Here is a 12,347-nt window from a genome sequence, read left to right as displayed (position 1 = left end):
TGGTTTGAGACTTCAGCAATGATTTTTTGACACTTTTCACAGAGATTGATAATCTGGCCCCCTTCCAGGAAGATGTCCAGGAGAGAGTGAGTGAACTCATTCTCACTGAAGGCACAGCAAACCAATTAGACAAGAAAATACATGAATATGACAATGATTCTTCATCACTTCGTAATACTGCTGAGAAGGTGGAAGTTAGCCTGCAGGAACAGCAGACAATTAGGAAGGAAAATGGCATGAAATCTTGCTTCAGAACTTTGGTGAGTCTTTACCTGGGGTCCTATGTACAGTTTTGGTCTCCATATTTAAGAAAGGATATACTTTCACTGGAGGCTATAAAGTGAAAGTTCACTAGATTGGTCCCTCGAATGAGAGGGTTGTCCTACAATGAGATGCTGAGCAAATTGGGTATATATTCTCTGGCATTTAGAAAAATGAGAAGAGGTTACATGGAGACATACAAGATTCTGAAAGAACTTAACAGGGTAGACACAGAGATTGTTTCTAGAATACAGGGGTACAGTCTCAGGATAAGGGATTAATCATTTAGCGCTGAGATAAGAATACATTTCTTTCCTCAAAGATGTGTGTATCTTTGGAATTGTTGAATATATTTAAAGCTGATAGAGATTTTTGGGCTCTCTGGGAATCAAATTATATGGAGAGCAAGTGGGAAAGTGTTGTTGAAGCCAAAGATCAAGCATCATTGTTTGAATGCCAAAGCAGGCTTGACGGGACATATGGTCTACTCCTGCTCCTTATTTCTTATGAACACAAGATATGTATGCCTTTTTTAACCACTTTCTCTACCTGCCTGCCACCATCAACAATTTGTGTACATATACCCCAGGTCTCTCTGTTCCTCACCCCTTTCGAATTGTGTCTTTGTGACATATTGCCTCTCCTCATTCTTCCTACTAAAATATATAAATTCACACTTCACCATATTAAATTTCCTCTGCCATATGTCCACCCATTCTATATGCCTGTCTAAGTTCTCTTGAAGTCTATCACTATCCTCCTCACAGTTCACAATACTTCAAAATGTTGTTTTGATGAAAGGTCACAGACATGAAATGATAGCTCTGTTTCTCTCCACATAGCCTGCTAAGTATTTCTAATGTTTTTTATTTTTCATTCTTCCAAATGTGCCAACTGCGTTTTTTAAAATTCTGCCCGCTTTGCCCAAGTTTAGTTTGCAAAGACGTGTGGCAGGTAAGAAGATGGGACAGGATATGAAGAACAGCAAAGAATGACAAAAAGATTACTAATGAGGGAAAGAGAAAGCCAGCTAGGAATAAGGATGAATAGTAAGAGTTTCTACAGATATTTAAATCAGAAAAGAATTAACAAAGTGAGCGTTAGACCGGTAGAAAGTGAGTCTGGAGAAGTAATAATAGAAAGTAAGGAGATGGCAGATGAATTGAACAGCTATTTTGCATCGGTCTTTAGAGGATACAAGCAACATCCCAGAAATAGCTGTAAATCACGAGATGGAAGGGAGGGAGGAACTCAGGAAAATTACAATTGCTAGGCGTGTGGCATTTGAGCAAATTGTTGGAGCTGTGGGCTAACAATCCCTGGGTCCTGATGGACTTCATCCTAGGGCCTTAAAAGAAGGGGCCAGTGAGATAGTTGATGCATTGGTTTTAATTTTCCAAAATTCCCTAGATTTGGGGAAGGTTCCATTAGATTGGAAAATAGTAAATGTAATTCCTTTAGTCAAAAAGGGAGGGAGACAGAAAGCAGGAAACTGCAGGCTAGTTAGCTTAACATCTGTCATAGGGAAAATGTTAGAAGCTATTATTAAAGATGTTATAGCAGGGCACTTAGAAAAATTCAAGGCTATCAGGGAAAGACAACATGATTTTGAGAAAGGGGAATCATGTTTAACCAATTTATTGGAGTTCTTTGAAGGAGTCACATGTGCTGTGGATAAAGGGGAACCAGTGGATGTGCTGTATTTAGGTTTCCAGAAGGCATTTGATAAAGTGCCACATCAAAGGTTATTGCAGAAAATAAAAGCTCATGGTTTAGGGCATAACACATTGGCATGGATAGAAGATTGGTTAGCTAACAAGAAGCAGAGAGTTGGCATAAATGGGTCTTTTCTGGTTGGCAGGATATGACAAGTGGTGTGCCACATGGATCAGTGCTGGGGCCTCAAATTTTAAAATTTATATAAATGACTTGGATGAAGGGACTGAAGATATAAAAACAAAGTACTTTCTTGTTGATGGCAGACATTTGTCAAGCCACAGCAGTTCTACTGTGACATGAATGACCAGGTCAAGCTTTTGTTCTGCTCATTGTTGGCAAATTTTGCTGTGAGTCCTTAACAAATCATAATCATAAATACATTGCCTTAAGCTTCAAAAGGCTTCCGAGAAACATCAGGAAGAAATAGAACAAAGATAAAGATAAAGACATGGGGCAGTTGGGGCAGATTATGTGGAACCTGAAAGAGCGGGAAACGTGGCATGTGGGTTAAACTGAATTAGTAAGGAAGTGAAGTTACAATTTGCTAATGACAAAGTAGAGATAAAGGCAGCAGTGTGTTTGTGGTGTGTCTGGCCTCACGCTGTCCTGTAAAACATTTGCATGCAATGAATACTCATGAGTATGAAATAGTTTTTAATAAAGTTTTATCCTCATGATATAGTTAGCAGCACACAAGAATCTCATGGCACAGTTGTTTAAAGGTGGCATGCAGCAGTAGCTTTGGGCAGTTGTGTCTAAGGTGAGTGGTTGTCCATTGTGGACTCTGTGGCACAAGGGGGGAGGGGAGTGAAAATGTATGGCGGAGGGAGATAGAGAAAAGGGAAGGAAGAAAAACAAGGTGGTGTTTTGGTGCAGGGAGATATGGAGGAGGGAGGGAAGGACATAGGGTATGTTTGGTTTCAGGGATGTGTGGAGCAGGGAAGAGCCTAGCATCTTTGGTTTGGTGATCCTCTAGGGGGTAGCAGTGGTTCCAGGCAGGGATGGTAAGGTGAATGATGGGACTAAACGGCAGGGTTAATGCTGTCAATGTTGGGATCTTGTGGGTTGAATTGAGAATGCTGGGTGGCAGAGTCATGGGGGGAGTTGGATTCGTTAAGGGGACAGGGCCTGTGTTAGGGTTGGGTATTCAAAGGTCTCTTGGGTGGGGCATGGGAGCAGACAAAAGTATTGAGGAGAATGAGAACATTCAGGGTTAGATGGTATGGACAGTCATGGGTGTAGGCCCAGGTGAATAGATGGAATGGTAAAGGAAATGGTGTTATGTCCAGGGAAATGGAGAGAGGTTCAAGAGTCACAGAGTGAAGGTGAAAGGTTATATTGGGTGGGTCGAGGGAGAGTGGGGACAATTGTGAGGGTGACAGAAGGTGTGTGGAAGGTGAAGGAGCGGGTCTGAATGTTTAGTGGTGTCGTTAAAAAAGCAGATACTCTGAATGGAATGTCTTGGGTGGGTGGAATTCTGTGTGCACACAATTGGCAGATTAAAGGGACCTCCTGATCACTGGTTCAATGGATGAGAATAATGAACAAGCACGCTCTCATATCTACGTCTGTCCTCTTTAAGACATGCAATTACTGCAATAGCCATAGGTCCCATTCACTGATATTCCGATTATTTGGGAACGAAAGACGTTACAATTAAGGAGAGTTCTTGTCCAATAACAGGGACCACAAGGCCAACAGGAGGAAGAACCAGAGTGAAGGCTGGTCTGGACATCCATAGAAGGCATCGGCAAACACTGGCACGTCAACGGATCCAGAAAGCGAGAACAAACTACCTCCAATGTCAGAGAGGCAATGCCAGAGACATCTGAGGGTGTCCCAGGAAAAAGTCATCAAGGTATGTCAGATTGTTTATCAGGATGTGCAGCAATGTGGTAACCCCATGCAAATGGATCTTAAGATTACAGAGGCACTCAATTTTTATGCTAGTGGTGGTTTCTAGGGCACGACCGGCAACATATGTAGCATCTCATAGGCTGCCATGCATAGGTGTATAAAGGAGGTGACCAGTGCCTCATTCTGTTGTGTCAATGAATTTATGTACTTCCCCACCAATGAAGACAGCCAGGCAGCAAGGTCAGCCGCATTCAGTGCCATTGCTTAGTTTCCTCAAGCGAGAGGGATCATCAACTGCAATCATGTGGCCATTAGGGCTCCCTGGGAATATCCAGCTGCGTTTGTGAATCGTAAAGGCTTTCACTCCTTGAATGGAGAACTGGTGTGTAACAACAGGAGAAGAATTATGCAGGTCTGTGCTCACTTCCCAGGGAGCTGTTCTGAAGCATATATCTTGCACAATTCACAGCTCCCAGAGCTTTTTGAAAACCTAGCCCATGTTGACGGATGGATCCTCGGTGAAAAGGGCTATCCACTGCGTACATTGCTGTTGATGCCAGTGATACATACCCAGAGCAATGCAGAGGAGCACTAAAATCAAGCTCATGCAAGCACCGGAGCCATCATAGAGCTCCTTAAAATGTGCTTCTTCAAATATGCTTCCAATGCCTTTACCAGTCTGAAGAGGCGCTACTATCCCAGAGGATGTCATGAATAGTAGTGGATGCTGTGTGCTGTACAACTTGGCTCTGCAACATGGACTCATGTTGGAATGGGAAGAGCGCGAGAAACATCAGCCCTCCTCAGACGATGAAGATTTTTCAGTGCATGACAAGGCCATAAATGCAAATCAGCCTTTCATGGATGTCAGGGGCATGGAGAGACATGCAATGGATGCCAGAGGCAATCTGACCTACAAAGGGTTGGCACAACAATGACGTTTCTGCATGACCATCGCTCCATTGCCTGACCTCCGTCATCTTACTGGGGTGTAGATCTAGCCCTGCCATTGTGTAGTTAACCATAAACATGCATCCTCTACCACCTAGAGTAGAACAGGGAGTGGGGCATTGTCACAGACTTTTGCCAGTGAGTGCTGGTACCAAGGCCATCTTTGGGACACTTGGACATACATGTAACAGCCTCCCTTTCCCAATCATTCTGATTCAGCACCATCTTTAAAGTGCATTGATTGCAACTGCACCTGTCTCAGTTACAGCCACTGAGATTAATCTGGGCCAATATCCTCTACAGTCCATAGAAAGGGGGGGCCAATTGTGCTTGAATTTATAAGCTATGTTCCACAGAATGATCATCACAGAATCAACAATTCACATGAACATTCAATAAAGAATGCACAAAAATGCAACATATCCCATTGAGGAGTAATATCTATGTCCCTATTTCCTTTGTAACCACCAAATTGTGACAAACAATGGTGTGCCATGACTATTAGATCTGATACTATGACAGGCCCCAACACTTATCAATAAGTTTATATAATTATATAAATGACACTCTCTTGTGCATATATTAGTGGCAGGCATCCTCTGGAGGGTGTGGGGCCTTGACAGCTCCAGCTTACTGGGGGTCTCATGCACTGGTGCAGGGGCATCCCCCTTGGCCCTGCCTACTGGAGATGTTGGGTTCAATGGCAGAGGGGAAGACGAGAAGCTGCAAACCATGAGAGGAAGGTCCCTGGGCAGTTGATATTCCCTCCTCTCCCATCTCAGTGCGCAAAGGCACCTCTCTGTTTCCCTGAATGAAAGGGGCTTCTGTTAAGTCCACGTTCCTTGTCCCTTTCTCACACAGCCACTGCTGGACTGAGCCCATGGAGCTAGAGCAATGGAATGCAGGTCTGAATGCATATGGATTGTACGCTCGCCATGGATGAAGCTATGCGCTCTAATGCCTGAGACATGGCAGAACTCATGGCATGCATGGACTCCTCCATACCCCGCATAAAGCTGCGTATAGTCCCTGGCATCTCCATCATATTTCGCTCTAACCTCTGCTGCATGTTCAGCAGGCTTCTTGTGGTTACGGCCAGAGGCCCATTATCAGCATGGAGCTCAGCAGTCCTCATCTGGGGACGCAGCTGTAACAACCACCATCAGCTGCTGGCACTTGTCTGCGCTGTGCTCACCAGATAGTGCTGTCAAATCTAAACACAAACTTTCCATGGACCATGTGGGTGTAACTGCGCTGGCTGAGGTCGGTGATGAACCAAGTGCACCCTCTGGGGAATTGGCTTCTTTGTCCCCAGAGGTGGAGTCTTCTGTCTACTGCTGTTCTTGCAGCCTGGTCCTTGGATGGGCATGATTTGAGGAGGACAAACAGAATCCCAATAACAATCATCATAGTTTCAACAAATCACATTTTATTGCATGACTCCTGTGAACCCATATTCCATCACCAGGGTGGTTGCCTCTTCCTCCTTATGCCTGGCTGATCCAGTCTCACTGTTTGCAATGGATTGTGCTCCTTCCTCACCAGTGATCTCCAGCACCTCTTCCTCTATGGATGTCAGGAGCCTCAAGCCAAGAGTTCCTCCTCCTGCCTGCCTTCCTCCTCTCCCTGGTGTTGTGGGTCCACTTGTCCTGCATGACAGAGTGCAGAGTAGAGTGTCATGTGACACCTAGCTCTCTTGATTACATGCATCCTCATCACACATGTGAGCCTGTCATTCATATATTGCATCCAACCTTTGTGATCTCTGTCTAGGCCACCTTGGTCAGTTAGGAAGGCCTTTGGATGCCATAGGCAGGAAAGACCACCTCCTGCCTTTTCCTGGTCGCCTGGAGCAGAACCTGTAAGCAGGCATCGCTGAACTGTGGGCAATGCTATGCCATGAGGAATTTGATGGGTTATCTTGTGGAGAAAGCTGCAATGTCCTGGCTGCAAAACACATCCTTGTTGAACAGGAGGCTTTTTAATAGCCCACCCATAGCTGCAACACTGCAAGCTTATGATAGGCTTCAGCAATGAGAAGCCTCCACTGCTGCCAAATCACATGTCTTTCCTGTGCATACCACCAGCACTTTAAATTTTAATTGTAATTGCGTGTGAAAGGGTAATGGGCAAAAGAGTGGAGGTGGCGCACACTTCCAATTATGCCATTGAGAACTGCATACCATCAACAATTTTTCACCATGGTTTCTGAGTGCATTGAGCGTTCACAACAAAATAGGTGAATTAATACAAGAAATAGAAATTAATGGGCAGGATTTGAGTTTGGCGATCGGGGGTCGTGATCCGCTCATCAACACGTTAAATGACGCAGGTGGAACTCTCGACGTCACCCCACGTCATTTCAATTTTCAGGTCAGCCGAATCAGCTGTGCGCCCGCCAACCTGTCAACGGTCAACTGAGGCCATTTAAAAACTAATTGAAGTAGGTAACGGACCTTAAGGTTGGCAGGCAGGCCGGGAGCCCTGGCAGGCTTCAGGAAAAGCATGAAACCTCATCCACGGGCGGGATGAGGTTTCATGTAGGTTTTTAAAAATTTAATATAAGTTTAATTAAAAATGATGGACATGTCCCAACTCATGTGACAGTGTAGACATCATTACTATTTGAACAAGTTGAAAACTAAATATTTGAGAATACTGAAATTTAGAGGAGATACTAACTATTTACAATCTATATTAATGACTTAGTTTCAGGGATAGAATGTACTATAGCTAAATTTGCAGATGACACCAAAATAGGTGGGAAAGTAAGTTGCAATGAAGAAATACAATATTTACAAATGGATATGGACAGGTTAGGTGAATGGGCCAAGATTTGTCAGATGGAGTTTAACGTGGATAAATGCAAGGTTATCCATTTTGGTCAGACGAATAAAAAGGCAACTTATTATTTGAATGGAGAGATGCTTCAGAATGCTTCAGTGCAGAGGGATCTGGGTGTACTCGTGCATGAATCGTTGAAAGCTAGTATGCAGGTACAGAAGGTACTAAAGAAGGCAAATAGAATTTTAGCATTTATTGCTAAAGGAATAGAGTATAAAATTAGGGAAGTGTTGTTGCAACTGTACAAGGCATGGGTGAGAAGGCACCTGGAGTACTGTGCACAGTTTTGGTTCCCTTACTTGAGGAAGGATGTAGTTGCATTGGAAGCAGTTCAGAGGAGGTTCACTATAGTGATTTCAGAGATGCGGAGCTTGTCTTATGAGGAGAGATTGAGCAGTTTAGGCCTATACTCGCTAGAGTTTAGAAGGATGAGAGGAGATCTAATTGAGGTATATAAGATGCTAAAGGGGATAGACAAAGTAAGTGTGGAGCGGATAAGACCATAAGACAAAGGAACAGAAATTAGGCCATTCGGCCCATCGAGTCTGCTCCGCCATTCAATCATGGTTGATAAGTTTCTCAACCCCATTCTCCTGCCTTCTCCCTGTAACCTTTGATCCCCTTACCAATCAAGAACTTATCTATCTCCATCTTAAATACACTCAATGACCTGGCCTCCACAGCCTTTTGTGGCAATGAATTCCACAGAATCACCACTCGCTGGCTAAAGAAGTTTCTCCTCATCTCTGTTCTAAAAGGTCTTCCCTTTACTCTGAGGCTGTGCCCTCGGGGTCATAGTCTCTCTTACTAATGGAAGCATCTTCCCCATGTCCACTCTACCCAGGCCTCTCAGTATTCTGTAAGTTTTGATCAGATCCCCCCTCTAAACTCCTTCTAAACTCCATCAAGTATAGACCCAGAATCCTCAAACATTCCTCATATGTTAAACCTTTCATTCCTGGGATCATTCTCGTGAACCTCCTCTGGACCCTCTCCAGAGCCAGAACATCCTTCCAGAGATACGGGGCCCAACATTGCTCACAATATTCTAAATGTGGTCTGACCAGAGCCTTATAAAGCCTCAGCAGCACATCCCTGCTTTTATATTCTAATCCTCTCGAAATAAATGCCAACATTGCATTTGCCTTCCTAACTACCAACTCAACCTGCAAGTTAACCTTAAGAAAATCCTGCACTAGGACTCCCAAGTCCCTTTGCACTCCAGACTTCTGAATTCTCTCCCCATTTAGAAAATAGTCTGTGCCTCTATTCTTCCTACCTAAGTGCACGACCTCACACTTGCCCACATTGTATTCCATCTGCCACTTATTTGCCCATTCTCTTAACCTGTCCAAATCCTTCTGCAGCCTCCCCGCCTCCTCAATACTACCTGTCCCTCCACCTATCTTTGTATCATCTGCAAACTTAGCCAGGATGCCCTCAGTTCCTTCATCTAGATCATTAATGTATAAATTGAAAAGTTGTGGTCCCAACACTGACCCCGGCGGAACTCCACTAGTCACCGGCCGCCATCCTGAGAAGGACACCGTTATGCCCACTTTCTGCCTCCTGCCAGACAGTCAATCTTCTATCCATGCTAGTACCTTGCCTCTAACACCATGGGCTCTTATCTTACTGAGCAGCCTCCTGTGCGGCACCTTGTCAAAGGCCTTCTGGAAGTCCAAGTAGATAACATCCATTGGCTTTTCTTTGACTAACCTACTCATTACCTCCTCAAAGAATTCTAACAGATTTGTCAGGCATGACCTCCCCTTGATGAAACCATGCTGACTTTGCCCGATTTTACCATGCACTTCCAAGTATTCTGAAATCTCATCCTTAATCATAGATTCTAAAATCTTACCAATGACCGAGGTCAGGCTAATCGGCCTGTAATTTCCCATCTTTTGCCTCACTCCCTTCTTAAACAGGGGGGTTACATTAGCAATTTTCCAGTCCTCTGGGACCCTCCCTGACTCCAGTGATTCCTTAGAGATCGCCACCAACGCCTCCACTATCTCTTCACCTATCTCCTTCAGAACTCTGGGGTGTAATCCATCTGGTCCATGTGATTTATCCACCTTCAGACCTTTCAGTTTTCCTAACACCTTCTCCTTGGTAATGGCCACCATACTCACCTCTGCCCCCCGACTCTCTTGAACTTTGGGGATGTCACTCGTGTCTTCTACTGTGAAGACTGACACAAATTACCTATTCAGTTCCTCCGCCATTTCTTTATTCCCCACTATTACTTCTCCAGCGTCATTTTCCAGTGGCCCAATGTCTACTTTTGCATCTCTCTTACCCTTTATTTATCTAAAAAAACACTTGCAATCTTCTTTTGTATTACTGGCTAGTTTGCCCTCATATTTAATCTTCTCCCTCCTTATTTCTTTTTTAGTTGTCCTCTGTTGGTCTTTGTAGGCTTCCCAATCCCCTGGTTTCCCACTGCTCTTCTCCGCATTGTATGCTTTCTCTTTAGCTTTTATGCTGTCCCTAACTTCCCTTGTCAGCCATGGTTGCCTCGTCCTCCCTTTAGTATGCTTCTTCTTCCTAGGGATGAATTTTTGCTGTGTCTCCCAAATTACTCCCAGAAACTCCTGCCATTGCTGTTCCACTGTCTTTCCTGCTTGGCTCATCTCCCAGTCAATTCTGACCAGCTCCTCCCTCATGCCTCTGTAGTTGCCTTTATTCAACGGTAGTACCATTACATCTGATTCTAGCTTTTTCCTCTCAAATTGCAGGGTAAATTCTATCATATTATGGTCACTTCCTCCTAAGGTTTCCTTCACCTTAAGATTCCTTATCAAATCTGCCTCATTACACATCACTAAATCTAGAATTACCTGTTCCCTAGTGGGCTCTACCACAAGCTGCTGCAAAAAGCCATCTCGTAGACATTCCACAAATTCCTTTTCTTGGGATCCACTACCAACCTGATTTTCCCAGTCTATCTGCATTTTGAAATCCCCCATGATCATTGTAATCTTGCCTTTCTTACACACCTTTTCTATCTCCTGGTGTATCTTGTGCCCCACATCCTGACTGTTCGGAGGCCTGAACATAACTCCCATTATAGTTTTTTTACCTTTGCAGTTCCTCAACTCCACCCACACAGATTCTACATCATCTGACCCTACATCATTTTTTGCTATTGATTTAATTTCATTTCTTACTAACAAAGCAACCCCATCCCCTCTGTCAACCTGCCTATCTTTTTGATAGGATATTGGATATTTAGCTCCCAGTCCTGACCCCCTTGCAGCCATGTCTCCGTAATGCCCACCACATCATACCTACCAATTTCAATCCCCGCCACAAGCTTATTTATTATACTGCGTGCATTCAGATACAACACCTTCAGACCTTTCTCATTGTCGTCCCTTTATCTGATGTGCTTGAAGTTAGATTCCTAGCCCTTTCCAAATACTCTGCCCTATTTTGTGTTCTGGAGACTTTAATAGCTTCTCTTGGACTCTCCATTCTTTTCAGTTTTTTCATAATTTTCCATGAAATTGAATCCACCCCCCCACACACTAACCTGCTGCTTTGTTTCCCATTTGTCATACTTCTTGGAGTTTTACCCTTCCCTCCCCCCCACTTTCTAGTTTAAAGTCCTGTTGACCACCCTATTTACCCTTTTCGCTAGAACATTGGCCCCAGATCAGTTCAGGTCGAGACTGTCCCAACGGTACAGATCCCTCCTGTCCCAATACTGATGCCAGTGCCCCACGAAATGGAACCCCTCTTTCCCGCACCACTCCTTTAGCCATGTGTTTACTTCCCTTATTCTCGCATCCCTATGCCAATTTGCACGTGGCTCGGGTAGTAATCCGGAGATTATAACCCTTGAGGACCTGTTCTTTAATTTAGTTCCTAGTTCCTGATAATCCCCAAACAGGTCCTCTTTCCTAGTCTTACCTATGTTATTTGTCCCGACGTGGACCACAACACTGGATCCTCCCCCTCCCTCTCCAATATCCTTTCAAGCCGGTCAGAGATGTCCCTCACCCTGGCACCGGGCAGGCAACCTACCATGCGGGACTCTCGATCCTGCTTACAAAAGAAGCTATCAATTCCCCTAATTATAGAATCCCCTACAACTACCACTTGTCTTTTTGCTCCCCACTCTTGAATGGCCTCCTGTGCTATGGTGCCATGGTCAGCTGGCTCATCCTCCCTACAGCCCTTTTCCTCATCCACACAGGGAGCAAGTACCTTGTACCTGTTGGACAAGGTCAAGAGCTGAGGCTCCTCTGTTCCTGAACACAGGATCCCTCTACCTGCCTCAATTGCAGTCACAACCTGCTGACCCTAACCACTGACCGGACTTGAGGTACTTAATCTACCGGGTGTGACCGCCTTCTGAAAGAAAGCGACCAGGTAACTCTCCCCCTCCCGGATGTGCCGCAGCATCCGGAGCTCGGACTCCAGTTCATCAATTCTGAGCTGGAGTTCCTCCAGCAACCAACACATGCTGCAGATGTGGTCACTGCGGCTCGCAATGGGATCTGACAGCTCCCACATCATACAGCTACAGCACATCACCTGCCCAGACATCTCTACTTAGATAATTAATTTATTAATTAGCTTGGCCCTTGTGTTTCCCCTTGTAGGGCATTCTAGAATTAGAGGCCATAGTTTTAGGCTAAGGGGTGGTAGATTTAAATCAGAGATGAGGAGGAATTACTTTTCTCAAAGGGTCGTGAATCTGT

This window comes from Carcharodon carcharias, chromosome 10 (genome assembly GCF_017639515.1).
Source record: "Carcharodon carcharias isolate sCarCar2 chromosome 10, sCarCar2.pri, whole genome shotgun sequence".
Classification (NCBI taxonomy): domain Eukaryota; kingdom Metazoa; phylum Chordata; class Chondrichthyes; order Lamniformes; family Lamnidae; genus Carcharodon; species Carcharodon carcharias.
This window is presented reverse-complemented; position numbering follows the sequence as displayed.